A 15289-nucleotide genomic window follows, 5' to 3' on the forward strand; every position below is an offset into this window, starting at 1 on the left:
CTTCGGGTACGACTTCGGGCCACCGATGGGAGTGATCGAGGAAACTTTGACGGCGCAAGTCCAAAAATCATATTCAGAGCTAATACCAGTAGATCAACCGAATCACTACAAAACAACCCTGCTGCAAAAGTGGTATATCGCTGATATCCTGCATCGTCATTTGTTACCTCTTGTGCGACAGTATCGTAGAGCCATTTTTCATAAGATACTGCTCGTCCACACAGGGGACATGTCTCATTGAAACGTCTACGTGATAATGAGGCACTCCATCGGCCTGCAAGACCCATAGATCTTTTCTCAATAGAAAATGCGTGAGAAAAGTTCGGTCGTCAATTCCGTTCCGGATATCAACGACTGCTCAGAACAGTTACGGGTCAGTTTGCCTCAGGAGAGGATGACATACTTCCTAACAGGGTGAGTGCATGCGTGGAGACCATAGGGGATGTAAAGTTATACGGATAAATGAGATCATACTGCGCAGTTCTTTCTAAATTTTACTCTACTTTGGAATCACTGAAATAAAATAAAATACTCTCAGACCCGTGAAATTTCTTTTTGTTTCCACTTTCCTTTTTCTCATGAATTATAGACAGTGGCAGATATAACAGTAGCAAGAAATAACTTCGTACTGAGAATGCTAAAGGCAGACAATACAGACGAAGAATAATGGAAGTCAGAAACAAGCTTACAGAATTTATTTAGTTGGAATATGAAAGACAATCGTTGAAAAGGCGCTATAATATTGAAAGTCTTACGCGATATACCGTCATTTTTAAGTGAGGACAGTGGAACAAGAGAGTGTGTCGGATACTTTATATCAAATATTGGCGTGAAGAGGTCAATGAGAGGTAGTCATCATCCTGGACATAGGGCATGGTGACGGTGATACAATGGGCAGAAGAAAGAAGTTGAGTGCTGTCCATTTACTGAAACCTCTCGTTTCGAAATCAGAAGACAGGGATCTAGAGCTAACGTTTATCTTTTCACGCATTATAAATGGCGGAGACATTTGCGTAATGGCAGATGACAGCAGTGAACAGTAAGTTCTTTTTTGTGCTAATTCTGATACAAGTGTTTTCTTTATTACGAAGTGAAATTTAAAGTAAGCTGTGAAGAACGGCGGTTCGGTCTTCTCGTAATGATCATAATATTTGATATCGCAGTTCAAATATTTATCTTGGCGTGACTTCGCGATTTCCATTTCTATACATTATCCCTTCGTTTCTTTTTTCAGTAAGAACATGACTAATAAATTGTTACAAATCAATATTTTAATTGAAAGGAACATGTATTATTTGCAATAAGTGAAGAACAGTGGCGTGGAGGGGAATCCTTTACATTCTGTATAGGAAACCAAAACCGTAGCAGTTAAGACACGTCAGGATGTTCGCCATTCAAATATTACTCATCAACAGCTTTTACTCCCTGAGAAGAAGCTCCGTTAAGTTAATTGTAATCTCTCTCCGCGTTTTATTGCCGTTACATCCTAGGATATAAGAATTTTTTGATGATTGCTTTTCTCCTTCCCATGTAATCGGTAGTAATCAGGTATAGCAACGTAGAACTCGACAGTCCCCAGTGTATGTTGTTTTTATTTTGCATATAACTGCTTGTTTTATTTATTCATTCCATAATTTAACCCCACAAGTCTCACTTTTAAGCAACTATCTGCTGCATCTCTGCTGTATTTTTCTTCTCGTATCAGCAATTATTTATTCATTTTTTTTTAAATTTATGTGTTCTTTTCGGGCGTACAACCTTTTCATTCATGTTACATATCACGTAAAAGGTTTTAAAAATAGACACATTCATCAATTATGCATGTAATATCAGCCTGAGAACCACGGTATACTGTGACAGACTTCGCTTTTTGCGGAATATATCTGAATAATTCTCAGTAACATCCATATTATAAATAACAATATGTAACAGAGGTTTAATATATTTTATTATCCCATTTTGAAATGATAGCATTGACTATCTGTATGCTGCAGTCCTTTTCTTAAGGTACAGAACTTACTCCAGAAAAGTAATACTTTTCCAAATGTGAAAATCTGTTCCAAGGTACATTGTGGTCATGCACCTAGAAACAAATTTAAAATGTTGCATAATTTTCAATGAGATAGGTTCCGCAGCTATGATGTATTTTTTGAATGATTTCTTGAAACCTTCAGCTGCCATTTCCTTTATTTCCTGTACGACTATACAATTTCGGCCTTAGGTCATTTTCAAGTATTTTATGGATGAATTTTTGGTAACAGATTATGTCATATACGTCGTTGCTCCTATGACATCATGATATGCTTATAAATTAGTTCGAGATATTCACGCTATTTTAGGAGCACGTTACTTTTGAGCGTGAACACTTCGAAACAATTTATGAGCATAATATGACGTCGTAGGAGCAACGACGTATATGACATAATCTGTTACCAAAAAATCATCCATAAGGTACTTGAAAATGGCCTAAGGCCGAAAGTTTACAATCGTACAGGAAATAAATGAAATGGCAGCTGGGGGCTTCAAGAAATCATTCATAAAATGTTGCAGTCGAGAAAATCTTTGCAGTACTCGGTTAAATAGCTTGTTTGTTACATTATGAAGTAAAATCAAATTAAAGAGGAGTATTATCAATAACCAGTTAAAGTTGAAAACGTTTTGATACGAAAGTTATTGGCAGGAGAAGAAAGTTTCCATTTTCAAAACTCGGAAACTTCTCATGACATTATAGAAAACCAGTTCAATTGCAAATATCACGTATTCCATAGTAGAATATATTCGGTTTTAAAGTGCAAGACTTGGCACGACTGACTCAGTATAGCTAGTATGTCCACACATTATTAACTGGTTTTTTAAAAAAATCTAGAATTTTGCTCTGTGTATGAATAATTGACAGTATCCTCTGGATAGCTTTAATATATTATCAGAAATTAAATACGTAGAACTTGTCATATTCACAGCGGCTGGAAAAACAATATCTAATGGCTAACAACAACAATTACTGTAGAAAATGCCAGAAGGACTCTGGTGCGCGTCCCTTCAGCTGAAACAAAAATCGCTCTCTAGATTTAAGTATCGGCCAAGAAACATCATCGGTTCCTAATTACACTATCATCCAGGTACAGTTCAGTCCTTTTTCTTTTTTCTTAAAGTTGTTTTTGTGTTTTAGAATTTCTATGACCTCTGCTATCGCAGTAATGATTAGATCTTGAGAAAACCTTGGTATCAGAGGAATGAATGTGGCGATTCCCTGGTCCAAGTGCATATTCGGCTATAGCCGGATTACCCATGTTGCCCGGACGACAATTGTTCTCGTTCCTCAAACCATGTACGAGGGATTTCATATTTTATATATTGCTTCCGTGGCAAGCGGCAGACGTAGATCATCTGCAGTGTTCAAATATTCGCAAATCTTTCTTGTTGGTTTCGGCCTTGCCGCATAGGTAGCAAAAATGGTTCAAATGGCTCTGAGCACTGTGGGACTTAACATCTGAGGTCATCATTCCCCTAGAACTTAGAACTACTTAAACCTAACTAACCTAAGGACATCACACACATCCATGCCCGAGGCAGGATTCGAACCTGCGACCGTAACGGTCTCGCGGTTCCTGACTGAAGTGCCTAGAACCGCTCGGCCACAACGGCCGGCGCATAGGTAACACCGGTTCCTATCAGATCACCGTATTTAAGCACTGTCGGCTTGGCTAGCACTTGGATGTGTGACAGTCGAGACTGCCGAGCGCTGTTGGCAAGCGGGATGCACTCAGCCCAACTTAGGAGCTACTTGACTGAGAAGTAGTGATTCTGGTCACGAAAACTGACAACAGCCGGGAGAGCGGTGTGCTGACAACATGTCCCTCCATATCCGCATCGAGGGACACCCATTGTTTGAGGATGACGCGGCGGTCGGTCAATATTCTTGGTCCTTCCGAGACCTGTTCCGCGGAAGTTTTTCATTTTCTTGTTGTTTTAAACAAGGTGTCAATATAGTGTCTTATGTGTACCCTGCTGATAAAATCTGTGACCGATAATGCGAATGAAAGGAGAGAACATTCCCTTTACTTGCTTCTTTATCATTAGAAGCTCCGGATCACTCAGGGTTTAGTGCCTTACTTGTCTCTTTATCAGGGTCGCTGCTTCTATTGATGGCAATTCTTAAATGATCTAGCTCGTCCTCTAAGTGTTGTGGCTCGCAGATTCTTTTAATCCGGTTCACCAAAATTTGGTAACTCCTGTTTTATCCTTGGGATGGTGACTAGAAATTCTGTGAAGGCATCTGTCGGGTCACAGATAGCATTAGCAGAGTACACGTAGTATTGACACAGTGCTTAAACCAACAAGAAATGTGCGCGAATATTTGACTACAGCAAAAGACTTATGCCTCCGGCATGTCGCAGCAGGAATATATTAAGTCCCTTGTACATTTGGCGAAGTGTACATAGGAACTACGAAAAAAGTATCAGCACCAGCTTTAAGGAACACAAGAGCAATAACTGTCATCTTGGCAATAAGGATAAGTCAGTAGTAGCAGAACATGCACAGGGGCAAGACAACCAACAATTTCGTTTCTCTGATACCGTCGTATAACAAGATCTAGCCATAACTATGCTACTATGTAGAGTGAGAGGTCATATGAGTTCAAAAACACAAAAACTGCCTTAACAGAGAAGGAGTAGGACTAAAACTATACAAGCTGTTGGCCTCAGTACGAAAGAAATCTCCATAAAACAAGGCGGTGCCATTCCGCGTCCCTAGACAGCAGTCTGACGACGTCAGGTAGCGAGCATACGTTTAGCGTGCTGAGATTGCTAGAGATTGCAACTGATTTCTGAGTTGTTATTGTCTCTTATGATGTCTCCAGAGTGGGAAGCTGAAGAGGTAGGCAGAGAAATATCCCTTGGGTCACTGCTTAATGACCAGAAAACAAATATCAGTAGAAAACGCAAATTACCGGCCGTGAAAGCCTGCATTGTGCGATGGACTCTTCTATTTCATTTCAGCACCCACTAATTAAGTCTTTTTCAAAAACAGATTCACAAATAAATGGAGACTAGACTTTCCATTATCACTTAGGCTTCTACACCTATATAACTATTCTGCAATTCACAATTAACTGCCTTAGAGGGCTCATCCTTCAACCCACAAAATTATAGCGCCACTACCAGCCTTGCAAAGTGTCTTTTTGAAAACTAGGGTCCACAGCTTCGTGAGGTCTGCGCCTCACTCGAAGCCTATCGTTACCCCTTACCAACTAAAATCGGGACTCACCTGACCAGATCACTGTTGTCCAGTCGTCCACGGCCCAACCGATATGGGCGTGAGCCCAAAAGAGGCGCTGCAGGAGACGTAGCGCAATTAGCTGTAGCGGCACCACCGTTTAGGATACCAACAGGGAATTATGCACCTGTTTACCATAAACCATACAGGATACCGAGGTATTTGCAGCCGATTGTGGAGGATTTCATTGATCAGCAGCTTGCGGACGGTATTGTAGAGCATAGTAATAGTTTCTGGGGAGTGGGCATTGTCGTTGTGCATAAAAAATCTATCAATGGAACTAAGTGTAACACAATAGGACCCACTTGCCAGCGTCAATTTCATGAGTCATGCAATTGAATGTTACGCAGCCACAGCTGTACTGGCCAGAAGTCACTTAAGAGGTTTTGCCAAGGCAGGATCTAACCTTGTTAAATCAAACTCTGGAGCCAGGTCTGTTGAGATCCGTAAGCCAGTTCATTTTAGAACAAGAGGGATGCATATCAGCCGAACAGCTGGTGCAACATGTCTGTCAGTATAGGGAAAGGCAACAGCAAATAACGATCATTTTGAGTACGTCTGTGCCAAGTGTCATCGCAGCCTTAACTTTATTATGTGTTGTTTCCTTTCTGATCAGACGGAGAGCTAATTCCAAGAGGGAACCAAGAGTGGTCCAAGTCCCAGTAGATTGGATACCGAGTGCGTGAGACGAGTAGGTAAGGGTTGATAGAGTAGCGGTCGTCCAGTAAGGAATTTTTACGTATTGTTTCGTGTCATGGTTTTAAGCGGCACTAGACCACATTTAAGTTTTGTAATAGTAAGGAAATATGCCATAGGTGCCGACCCAAACAAGTTAAGATCAAGATAAGGGTCGACGCTGGGGCCAGGTCTTTCCAAGAAGGGGAATAATGTAGCGACACCACGTTTAGGATATGAAAAGTTAGTTTTGTGCAATATTCTGAGCACAAGTTACAGCCAGGTACAGGCCGGATTGCAGTGAGTTACGCGTATCAACAGTTGCGAAGTAGAATAGAGGCCTCAAGGCCATCAAATTACTGAAAGAGTATACGTAGCGGTTTTGCATGTCACAAATCACTGGCAGAAGGAGCCCACTGGTCAACCTAGTGAGTTACGAGTATGTGACGTGAAGCAGCACGTATGGCAAAACAGAAGCGCACAGCCGCGTATAAATAGGTGCGGGTTTCTAACGAGAGTCATTCAAGTGTGGCAGCTCTCCTGGACGGGGGGGGGGGGGGGGGGCGTGTCACACCACCAGTTACATGCATCAGCGGATGGGGCACCAGCATTCTAGTCCATAGCAGGTCGCTGGTTCGGCCCTCTGAGGCAGACGTAGGGTCTGTTGCCAACCAGCAGTGGGCCACTCCACAGCTCACTACCAAGGGTGGTAATCCTGGCTTCCAACACACGCCGGAGCCATCCAGAGGCGAGGACCACAGATTCAGACGCCAGATCGCGGGGCTTGTTGACGCCGCGATCTCAGCCATTCCAGCAAGGAGTACGCAGCTGGCCGCCTGCGGCTCACACCGAGTCGCGCTGAGTCGGCAGGGTCGCAGACCGCTGAATCAACTTCCGGCATCCTGAGGATGCCGCAACTCCTCTGGCATACAAGGCCAACACACAGTGCGTGCACGGGTCGCTGAGGCAGCCATTCCACGCCAAGCTGTTTCGCAGACACCGAGGTGGTGTCCTCAGTGTTGTGGGACCCAGTGACTGAGGGGAACACGGCACTGTAGTTGGAAACAATAAATCACTTGGAAAGCTCGGATGAGTCTTAATACAGTACCTTGTACCTCTTCCCGCTAAAGTCGGTCATCCTGATACATTCGGTGGCAGAAGTTGCTACTACATATCAAAGGCACTCGCGTCGGTCGTCTGCTGCTATATCCCATTAACGCTACATTTCGGTGCACTGTTCAAACGAATACTTTCATCGTACATTCCACAATGATTTCTGCGATTTTTTTCAGTAGGTGTTGCTTGTCTGTTGGCACTGACAATTCTACCAAACTGCCGCTGCTCTTGGTCGTTAAGTGAAGGTTGACGGCCCCCTGCATTCGCCATGGTGAGAGATAACGCTTGATATTTGCTATTCTCGGCACTCTTGGCACTGTATCTCGGAATATTGAATTACCTAATGATTTCTGAAATGTAATGTACCATGCTCTAGTTATAACTACCATTGCGTGTTCAAAGTCTGTCAAATCTCGTCGTGCAGCAATAATCACGTCTGATAGCTTCCAGCTGAATCACCCAAATATAAATGACGAATCCGCCAATGCACTGCCCTTTTATACCTTGCATACCCGATGTTACCGCCATTTGTATGTGTGCATATCTGTACCCCAGGACCTTTGTCATCTCAGTGTATTTCTCTACTGTTTCATTCTCAAATAGCGTGCTGGAGAAACGAACACTTAAATCTTTCCGTGCGAGTTATGATTTTTCTTATTCTGATGATGATTATTTCTCCCTATGTTGGCTCCAACAAAATATTTTCGAATTCGGAAGAGAAAGTTGAAGACTGAAATTTCGTAAAAAGACCTCGCTGCACGGAAAAACGCCTTTACCGCCGCAATGCTCCTGCCATATCTGTGGCACTCTGCGAAAGTAGAAAACGAGCTACCCTTGTTTGAACTTTTTCTATGCCCTCCGTAAATTCTATCTGGAAAGGATCCCATATCACACAACACTCTTTCAGTGGAGAGACAAACGCAGTATAGACTATCACTTTAGTGGACTTGGTGCATCTTATAGGTGTTCTGCCAACGAAAGGCAGTCTTTGGTTTGCCTTCCCCACAACATTATCTGTTGAGAGTTCCAGTTTAATTTGTTCGCAGTTGTTATCCTTAGATATTAAGTGGAAACTGACAGCCTTTAGATTTGTGTGATTTATCGTGTAACCGAAATTAAGTGGTAAGAAAACTGAACGTCTACAGTCGTCCTTATGATCTTATCTATTGTTTACCTACCAGTTTCGGCGCCTCAGTCCGTCATCTTCAGGCCTCAGTTGATGCTTAAGGGTTATTACGATCGATATATACGCTGTATCGGTGGCCACCATAATTGGTTTACGTAGACTAACTGTAACTGTGATACCGGTTGGCAGTTGGTGGTTGGTGTGCTCACCACACAGTTTACAGATAGTCTGCGTAAACCAGTTATGTTGGCCACAGATACAGCGTTTATGTGGATCATAGTATCTCCTTCAGCATCAACTAAGGCCTGAAGATAAAGCATTGAAGCGCCGAAACTGGTAGCTACACGATAAATCAGGTCATAAGGACGGCTGTAGGGGTTTCACTTTCTGACAGTTGTAACATCCGTGGTCCCCAAGACTTTCAGTCAAAAGGATGGACATATGAAAACTTCCGATTAAGTGGACTCCTTTTGATACTCATGCAGATGACATCAAACTTTCATTATTTAGTGTCAATTGCCAATTTTCGCATCATACAGGTATCTTGTCTAAACCGTTCTGCAATAGGTTTTGATCTTCTGATGACTTTACTAGAAGGTAAATGACAGTATCATCTGCAAACAATCTAAGAGAGCTACTCAGATTACCTCCTACATCGTTTATGTAGATTAGGAACAGCAGAGGACCTATAATACTTCCTTGGGTAACGTCGGATATCACATCTGTTTCAATCGATGATTTACGGTCGATTACTACGTATTGTGAGCCTTCTGAGAGGAAATCACTAATGCAGTCACACAACTGAAACGATATTCCATAGGTGCGCTGTTTTCTCAGAAGTATCTTGTGAGAAAAGGTGTCAATAGTCTTCTAAAAATCCAGAAATATGGAATGATCTCCTGTCTATATCAAGCATTACTTCAAGAAAATAAGGAGTTACCTGTGTCTTAGCAGAGGGATATTTTCTGAATACTTACTATTTGTCAGCAGATGGTTTACTACGAGGTAATTCAAAATTCATATTTTCTGCCATTGTGAGGGACAGATATTCGTGATATGAATGTACAAATAGTTTAGTTAATTTTCCTACTTTCCCCGAGAAGAATGTGTACCTTCTTCTTTGCTTCTTATGGTTGGTTAACAATAGAAATAAGTATTAGTTTTACTGTTACTATTTATATCGCGAAGAGTGTCAGTTGGACGTGAAGACAAATTACCATGCTTTTATACAGTAATAAATTTTCATCCTCGCCTCACAGAGAGATACCTGCATCCAGCGCCTCTTCCGCACAAAGGTGTCTGCTGGCCCTCGCTCAGACAGGAAAAAATACATGAAAACTGCATATCGTCTGTTTACGTTCTGGTGAAAATGTATACGTTCCAAGATAAAACTAGAAATGAATATTCATGCGAGGCACGCAGTTTGTGTCACGTAAACAGCTTCATTAGCATTAAAAAGGCCCGCGATTCCCGGAAAATATTGCAACGTTGTTTCTGGAATTTCATATGCGAATATAGCATGCGGGAATACGTAAAACGCAGTGTTTCACTGTTTTAAGTAATTACTGCAATTTGACAATCTTCGTCGAATAAGACGTACTCGCCATAAATTCAGTAAAAAACAATCGTGTACCTTGTAAGGGTGTCGTCTCGTTACGTTTCGGAAATACTATCTCGTCAGCAGGAGGACCACGTTACTCATATAACAAATGACTGCTGTATTTGTTTTATTTACTTCAGTATCCTCTGAGTGCAGTCGCTACATTTCTTACCATTAACAAGGTTTTTACAAACGGCAATCTATATCTTTCCTAGTAATAGATAAGCAAAATCATTGTGTGTATCTGTCTCTGAACACGCTAATCTACCAAACTAGTAGACGAATTTTCATGGCCTTATCGCAGATTACTTTAATATTTGGCACCGTACAGGCTTTATTTCATAAAAATCGAATCACGGAAGAAAGATACCCCCACATATATGTTCCACGTTTCCTCCGAAACCACTCGACCGATTTCAAACAAACTTGGTACACAGGTCATTTACTGTCTGGAAGGACTCGCTGTGAGCGTAAGAACCACCTACCTGTTGAAGGGGTGAGGGTGGAGGTGAAAAAGTAGTGTTGCGACGGCCCGCATATACCCTCATTTTTTCATCCAGTATTTGAGAGCGAGAGCACTTAATTACTTGCAAACTTGCAAACTTAAAATACAATTTCAAAACCTTTCCGAAAGTTTTTCTCTCTAACATCCCCCACAAAATGAGGAAAGGGAAAAGTTTATTCCCTACTACGTCTTCGCTGTTCATTTCCGCTTCAGGCATGACTTATTAATTTATTACTTCTTTACAACTAACTGTATTCAGACACATTTTGCAGACAGTGCTCACACATACCAATAAATGTACCGGCAAAGTTCTATCATTGTACAACATAATAGGTCAGGATAAGTGACATCAAAAACACCAAGATGCGTGAAAAGCTGCCGCATCATGCGTGTCGTTTAAATTCATTATTGTAGAGCAGCTGAACAGCTTTAGATAAAATTTGGTGACAAGACAGCTTGAACAATAAGGAAGAACACAAGTTACTTTACACAGCGTGTAATACGAGATACTTATTTATTTGAAAAACATTACGTGAATTAGAGAAATATATTTACACTTTGAAAAAGATATTTACTCTTTGACTTTTGAACTTTACCGTAATTGCGAAAATGCTTTCAGTGGTCGATATGAGCTACGTGATACAAATCAAAGCAATGAATACAGTGCTTACGCAATTTTCAATCAGCTTACTCACTTATTTGCTCAATGAATTCCAGTCTCTCTGCCATCGTCTACAATTTTTACTCTACACCTCTCCCTCTATTACCATGTAAGTTATTCCCATATGTTCTACCATCGTGTCACTTCTTCTTGGCAGTGTTTTCTATATATTCCTCTCTTTCGCAGAGAACCTCCTCATTCCTTACCCTACCAGTCCACCTATTTTTTAACATTCTTTTGTAGCATCATATCTGAAATACCTCGAGTATCTTCTGTTCCGGTTTTCGCACAGTCCATGTTTCACTACCGTACAATACTGTGCTCCAAATGTACATTACCAGAAATTTCTTTCTCAAGTTAAAGTCTATATTTTATAATAGTATATTTCTTTTGGCAAGTAATGCCCTTCTCGCCAGTACCAGTCTCCTTATGTTCTCCCTACGTCCGCCAACTTGGGTAAGACCGTTGGCTGAGTGAGAGGAGACTTCTTATGCCGGAAGTCTTCGGGCGCAACTGCTGATAATTTTTATCCAAAATTTAAGCGGTGGCGGGATTCAAACCCGGAATCGACGACGTGCTGATTACTAATCAGAGACGGTACTTCTTTTTTTATCTCATTTTTTTTTCGTTAATGTTCGTTGCACATGTCCGGAGCGGACGTCCCATGACCCCTTTTCAAGTTCATATTCCTACTACCTCTCATTACATTCATATTTCTTCGATTTATTTAATCGGTATTTCGCACTCATTACACTGTTAATTCCACTCAGCTCATTCTGTGATTCTTCCTAACGTTCTCTGAGGATAGCAAAGTCATCGGCGAATCTTATCATTGATATCCTTTCAGCATGAATTTTAATCCAACTCTTGCACATTTCTTTTATTTAAAGCATCGCTTCTTCGATGCATAGATTAAACGGCGGGAAAGAAAGACTGCATTCCCTGTCTTACACTCATTTCAATCCGAGCATTTCGTTCTTGGTCTTCCAGACTCATTCTGCCATCTTAGTTCTTGTACACACTTTTATTACCCGTTTCCCCCTATAGCTTACCCCTATTTTTTTCAGAATATCGAACATCTTGCACCATTTGACACTGACGCACGCTTTTTCTAGGTTGGCAACTCCTATGAGTATTTATTGATGTTTCCTCAGCCGTGCCTCCATTATCCACCGCAAAGTAGAATTCCTTTGGTATCTGTTCCTTTCCTAGAGCCAAAATGATCGTCATCTAACACATCCTTAATTCTCTTTCACATTCTTCTGTATATTACTCATGTCATCACGTGGATGGATAAGCTGTTAAGCCGTCCGGCGTGACCGAGCGGTTCTAGGCGCTACAGTCCGGAACCGCGAGACCGCTGCGGCCGCAGGTTGGAGTCCTGCCTCGGGCATGGATGTGTGTGATGTCCTTAGGTTAGTTTGGTTTAAGCAGTTCTACGTTCTAGGGGACTGATGACCTCGGATGTTAAGTCCCATAGAGCTCAGAGCCATTTGAACAATTTGATAAGCTAGTTGTGCGATAACTTTCGCATTTGTCGGCCCTCGCAGTCATCTACATCTACATCTACATCAATATGGATACTCTGCAAATCACATTTAAGTGCCTGGCAGAGGATTCATCGAACCACCTTCACAATTCTCTATTATTCCAATCTCGTATAGCGCGAGGAAAGAATGAAGACCTATATCTTTCGGTACAAGTTCTGATTTTCCCTCATTTTATTGTGGCGATCGTTCCGCCCTTTGTAGGTCGGTGTCCACAAAATATTTTCGCATTCGGAAGAGAAATTTGGTGATTGGAATTTCGTGAGAAGATTCCGTCGCAACCGAAAACGCCTTTCTTTTAATGATTTCCAGCCCAAATCCTGTATCATTTCTTTGACACTCTGTCCCATATTTCGCGATAATACAAAACGTGCTGCCTTTCTTTGAACTTTTTCGATGTACTCCGTCAGTCCTATCTGGTAAGGATCCCACACCGCGCAGCAGTTTTCTAAAAGAAGGCGGACAAGCATAGCGTAGGCAGTCTCCTTAGTAGGTCTGTTACATTTTCTAAGTGCTCTGCCAATAAAACACAGCCTTTGGTTAGCCTTCCCCACAACATTTTTATGTGTTATTTCCAATTTAAGTTGTTCGTAATTGTAATACCTAGGTATTTAGTTGAATTTACAGCTTTTAGATTAGATTGATTTATCGTGTAACCGAAGTTTAACGAGTTCCTTTTAGCACTCATGTGGATGACCTCACACTTTTCGTAATTTAGGGTCAACTGCCAATTTTCACATCATTCAGATATTTTTTCTAAGTCTTTTTGCAATTTGTTTTGATCTTCTGATGACTTTATTAGTCGATAAACGACAGCGTCATTGGCTGGTCCGGCGGAGGTTCGAGTCCTCCCTCGGGCATGGGTGTGTGTGTTTGTCCTTAGGATAATTTAGGTCGAGTAGTGTGTAAGCTTAGGGACTGATGACCTTGGCAGTTAAGTCCCATAAGATTTTACACACATCTGAAAATTTTTGACAGCGTCATATGCAAAAAACTGAAGACGGCTACTCAGATTGTCTCCCAAATCATTTATATAGATAAGGAACAGCTAAGGGCCTATAACACTACCTGTTTTACTCGATGACTTTCCGTCAATTACTACGAACTGTGACCTCTGACAGGAAATCGCAAATCCAGTCACATAACTGAGAAGATATTCCATAAGCACGCAGTTTTACTACGGGCCGCTTGTGTGGTACAGTGTCAAAAGCCTTCCGGAATTCCAGGAATACGGAATCGATCTGAAATCCCTTGCCAGTAGCACTCTGCACTTCATGTGAATAAAGAGATAGTTGTGTTTCACAGGAACGATGTTTTCTAAACCCATGTTGACTGAGTATCAACCTTTGAGGTAATTCATAATGTTCGAACGCAATATATGTTCTAAAATCCTACTGCATATCGACGTTAACGATATGGGCCTGTAATTTAGTGGATTACTCCTATTACCTTTCTTGAATATTGGTGTGACCTGTGCAACTTTCCAGTCTTTGGGTAGGGATCTTTCGTCGAGCGTACGGTTGTATATGATTGTTAAGTATGGAGCTAATGCATCAGCATACTCCGAAAGGAACCTAATTGGTACACAGTCTGGACCAGAAGACTTGCTTTTATTGATTTGAGTTGCTTCAGTACTCCGAGGATATTTACTTCTACGTTACTCATGTTGGATGCTGTTCTCGATTCGAATTCTGGAATATTTACTTCTTTTTCCTTTGTGAAGGCATTTCGGAAGGCTGTGTTCAGTAAATCTGCTTTGGTAGCACTGTCTTCGATAGTATCTCAATTCTTATCACGCAGAGAAGGCATTGATTGTTTCTTGCCGCTAACATAATGTACATACGAGCAGAATCTGTTTGGATTTTCTGCCAGTTTTCGAGACAACGTTTCGTTGTGGGAACTGTTATAGGTGTCTCATATTGAACTCCGCGCTAAGTTTCGAGCTTCTGTAAAGGATCACCAATATTGGGGATTTTGCGTCTGTATAAATTTGGCATATTTGTTTCGCTATTTCGTCAACAGTGTTCTAACCCGTTTTGTGTACCAAGGAGGATCAGCTCCGTCGTTTGTTAGTTTATTTGGTATAAACCTCTAAATTGCTGCCGATACTATTTCTTTGGATTATTAATTTGAAATGAGTGGAAATTGTCTCTCAGGAAGCTGTCAAGTGAATTTTTTCCTGCTTTTTTGAATAGGTATATTTTTCGCTTATTTTTCGAGGATTTGGGGATTACAATATTCAGTCTCACTACGACAACCCTGTGATCACTAATCCCTGTATCGGTTTTGATGCTGGTTATTAACTGAGGATTATTTGTTGATAAGAGGTCAAGTGTGTTTTCATAACCGTTTACTATTCGCGTGGGCTCATGAACTAACTGCTCGAAATAATCGCAGTGTGGATGATGTTTTGCCGAAAGTCAGATGGTGTGTCGACAGTTTCATACATTATATACATCAATGTCAATAGTCTTTATGTAACCATTTGCCCTAATGATTTTAGAAATTTTGATGGAATGTTGCCCATCCCTTCTGCCTTATTTGATCTTAAGAAGTCTAAAGCTCTGGATCTCCTATCTCTTCCCGTAAATAATGTGTACGCTGCACGATGTATAGCTTTGGGCACCGTAAAGGCTTCATTTCATAAAAGTCGAATCACGAAGGATTTTTTTTTTTTTTAATGAGCCATCAGTCTTCTGACTGGTTTGATGCGGCGCGCCGCGAATTCTTCTCCTGTGTCAATCTCTTCATGTCAGAGTAGTACTTGCAATTATCTGCTGGA

The sequence above is a fragment of the Schistocerca nitens genome, chromosome 8 (assembly GCF_023898315.1).
Source record: "Schistocerca nitens isolate TAMUIC-IGC-003100 chromosome 8, iqSchNite1.1, whole genome shotgun sequence".
Classification (NCBI taxonomy): domain Eukaryota; kingdom Metazoa; phylum Arthropoda; class Insecta; order Orthoptera; family Acrididae; genus Schistocerca; species Schistocerca nitens.